The following is a 4111-nucleotide window of genomic DNA, read 5'->3' on the forward strand; positions in this document are numbered from 1 at the left end:
GTAATAAAAACAGTTTTATCAAGTAATTTTAACCAACTTTTTCTGATGAATTATCATAATAATGCTGTTATTTTACACTTTTTTCCAGTAAGATTTACCCAGTTTTTGTTTGTTGTACAAAAAAACTTCATTTAGTCCTACTGATAAAATACCTTTGAATAACAGATTAAAACTGTTAAAATGTCAATTTAAAACATTTTATTAATACTTTCTGAAAAACAGAAATTTGCTCTAAATTTTTTTCTTTTTACTAATAATTATATTTTTAAATATCTATAAGCATCAAATTTCAACAAACATTTCCCACTTAAAGGAAACTTTAAAACACAAGTTAGCCCAATATAAATTGTATCTATGATAATCTTAAAAAAATAAACATACACTTACATGCCTTTGAAATATTTATTTTCTCATTTGTCTTTTCTGAACATCATGAAGCACATGAAGCAAATGCACCTGCTGAATAGATATAAATTTCTTCAACCTTTTTAACTTTATCAGAAACGGTATGAGAACCAACTTTCACCCCCTTTTTTTGGAGGGGGGGCTTGAAGATTATAACATACAATAAATTTCTATTTCCAGTATACATTTTAATAATAATGTTTGTTTGCTTCAAAAGTTTTTCTTTTTTAGAAACAATTCTATTTTCAAATATCTATAAACATCAAATTTCAACAAACATTTACCAGTTAAATGCAAATTTAAAACACAAGGAAGTCCAATATAAACTGTATCTATAATGATAATTCAAAAAAATTTTTAGAGACAAATAAACATTTTAATTGAAAACATATTTTCAATGAAATTCTCATTTGTCCTTTCTGACATTGAGCAAAATTCAGCCACTGAACAAATATAAATATGTCTTTTCAACTTTTTTAACTTCAGCAGACACACTGTGAGATGCAACATGCATTTACAAATCTATTCAGCTCTGTTAAGATTAAACACTGTCTTGATAACTCACTGACTTTAGTCCTTTCTCAAACATCACGCCACTCATGATCCGAAAGTTCCTGGATCAAGGTGAGTACACGGGGGTTCACACGCAGTCTGGGTTTACGGGTTTCTTCCACCTTACTGCCCTTGTCTGGGTTGATTGAGAAGAAACACCTTAAGATAAAGAGGACAAACAGAAAACTACATCAAAATGTGCTTCACAAAGAAATAAACATTTTACTCAAGATATAAAAGTTGTCAAAAGTCAAATTTAACTCCCTACAATTAAAAAAAAAAACAAAAAAAACCTCATACCTCTGCAGAAACTCCAGTGTAGACGCCAGCCCCGATGGATAATGTATGTTAAAACAATAATAGCTCCCAAACATCATGCAGAGGGCAGAAATAAAACAGGAGATGTTGTTGTTTCCAATCTGTTGATCCACACTCAGCATGAATCGTTTAGCATGGAAGCAGGATTGACCTAAGGAGAAAGAACAAATAAATTTAGACTCCTGATACAACAAAACAATGACATTTATATGAAAAATAACAAATTAAGTAAAAAGTACAAAAAAAATTAGTATAGTAAAAGCATAAGAAAATAATTGAAAAAAAAAACCCACAATATTAAACAAAATGCCAGATGGACAAAAGGGCAAAGAAAGGGGACAAGACAACAAAAAAGACAACAGGTCAAAGAAACTGGAAAAACAAAAATGAACTCACCACACACAATGATAGTGGGAGTCAGACTAACTATCTTACTTGTAGTTTCCTTGTACAAAACATCAATGTTATCCACAGAAAAATCTCTATGTTTACGGGACATATGAGCTGTGAATGATGATTTGACGCTGAAAACTTTTTTGCAGGCTTTTACTGGACATGCTACAGGCCGCCCCTCCATTATATGCTCCTTTAAATGAGCAACGACTTCTTTCACAGTTTGGCTTCGGTGCCCACACAATGAAATGGTGCATTTCAATTTAGCAACAATGGCTTTGGCTGATTCGGGTTGTGAAGCCACGTTGTGAACTCGGTAAAAATGAGTTTTAAAGGCTGCATATGTACAAAATGTCCGCTTACATTCTGTGCCGAGGCATTTGAATACACAACTGGGCTCGTTTCTGTGCACTCTGCAATGCAACACATAGCCCCTCAATGATTTGAGTGTTTTACAGCAAAACGTACATGTAATCATGTTTAAACAATTTCAACCTACCCAACAAGTTACACGTGTTGCAGGTGTAGCAAAAAATGATTCGACTGCATATTGTTCCAAGAAGCAATATGACGCCTTAAAAACAAAATTTAATCTCTCCAGAAACACAAATTACCGTGCCTTTTACGTTTGAAGAAAATAAAGCTTAACTTACATTTGCTGAAAGCTGACGAGGTCCAAACAGCGTTCTTTTCTTTGTCGAGGTTTGAGCACAATTCAGCTTCTTCTGAGATGAGAACCGTTGTACGAACTTGTTCAAAACAGCTTTCAGGCGCCAGGTAAGCGGACCAATCAGAGAGCAGAACAGACCGCACTGCCGAGCGAATGGGAGAAGTTGAGCACAATGCGGTGATCTCTGTCTTTCTTGCAGTAGCCGAACTTTGAGCTTATAATGGCAACGGTGAAGGTAAAAAATCCAGTGTTAGCAAAATAAATAAATAAAATAAAATACATGTACCAATAAGCAAGTACATGACTTCCTTGTTGATTCAGGTGTTTCCTCCACGTTAGTCGTGAAATATGAAGAAATGATCCAATCAAAATTGACAAAGAATAAGTAAATGAATTAAAGAGAAAATGACAATCTAAAGAAGTGGAAAAACACAAGTGAATATAAATAGATAACTAGTAAACAAAATTGGAAGTAAACAATGTTGAATCATAATTATGTAATTCCACATTAATTTCCAAATCTATTAATTTATTCATTTATTTCATTGTCCATCCATCCATCCATCTTCCACTTATCTGGAGTTGGGGCAACAGCTTAAACAGGGAAGCCCAAACTTACTTCTCCCTAGCAAAAAAAATGGTAAGCTAGCTTCCAATTCATTTGGATTTACTAATCACAGAATGTAAATGTTAGTTTTTCACTGCTGAAATGTAAAAATGTTGTGAAGGATACAACTTTTTCCATTAAACATACAAAATGTGTGTTTTCCACAACAAAATACAGTATTATTTGCAATTTTCTATTTTAAAATTTACAATAATTTTCGGTTCTACATTATACAACATCATACTGTTAAATGAACAAAATATCATTGTGTTTTTCTTTACAAAATTTTTCTGTCATGATTTCACAGATTTTTACTGTTTATTTTACAGACTTTTTTTACAGTGTACTCAGTCTCACATTTCTTGTAATTTGAGAATGCTATTGTTTATCAACTGCACAGTGTTACTTTACTTACGTTGTAAAATTTTGCAGACTATGCATTTTCTTATTCCTATTTTTCTGATTTTATTTTTTTAGTTTTTACCTTAGTTTGAAATTGCATGCTGCCAATAAACTTTATTGTGCTACTGCTGCTACTCCTGAATTTTCCCACTGTGGGAAAGGATATTACTATTCTATCTAGCTGTTGTAAGTAACTCTAAGCTATTAAATTGAGAAGTGAAGGTGCTTGCTTAAGCTTCACATCCTCTAACTCTTTTGAGACGCTTATTTTCAAGTAACAAAGGGAGAAGTTCTCGAGTTGTGCTGCTGTGTTGACACAGTCGATTAAGACTGCTGGTATAACTGGCTGACAAGCAATGTAGATGCCTCTACTACTTTTATATAGCTCATATAAAGCTGTTCAAGTTACTGTATGTGGACAACATACTGACTGAGTGATAGATTATAGAATGTAAAATGTAGCCGGGTGGTAAATTTTGGTTGAATAAGTGTACTGTTTCAAAGTGTTGATTTTCTTTTATATTACAGTAGTAATGCTATTGAATTATTTTGGTTCAGTTAGGTCATTTTATTTGTTTTTTACATTTAAATATGTGCAGATAATTGGTCTCGAATGCTGCACATTTTGACCACCAGAGAGCAGTGTTTCAAGGTGATTACTGTTTCCCAAGACGGGGCAGAAAATGCATCTTGTCTTCCTGTGTTGCTTGCTACATGTTGAACGTGGATGTGAACTGTTCGTGTTTTATCTGCGGGAGACAGAT

At 33.2% G+C, this 4111-nt stretch overlaps 1 long non-coding RNA gene across 1 annotated transcript; it reads right to left on the reverse strand.

Moving 5' to 3' along the window:
- Positions 1-770: 770 nt before the first annotated feature.
- LOC116721340 (uncharacterized) lies at positions 771-1695 on the reverse strand. The gene is made up of 3 exons (XR_004339582.1): positions 1672-1695; positions 1258-1426; positions 771-1116 (listed from the first exon to the last, which is right to left on the reverse strand). It is a non-coding gene; the product is annotated as an uncharacterized LOC116721340 (long non-coding RNA).
- Positions 1696-4111: the final 2416 nt, after the last annotated feature.

This window comes from Xiphophorus hellerii, chromosome 6 (assembly GCF_003331165.1).
Source record: "Xiphophorus hellerii strain 12219 chromosome 6, Xiphophorus_hellerii-4.1, whole genome shotgun sequence".
Lineage (NCBI taxonomy): Eukaryota > Metazoa > Chordata > Actinopteri > Cyprinodontiformes > Poeciliidae > Xiphophorus > Xiphophorus hellerii.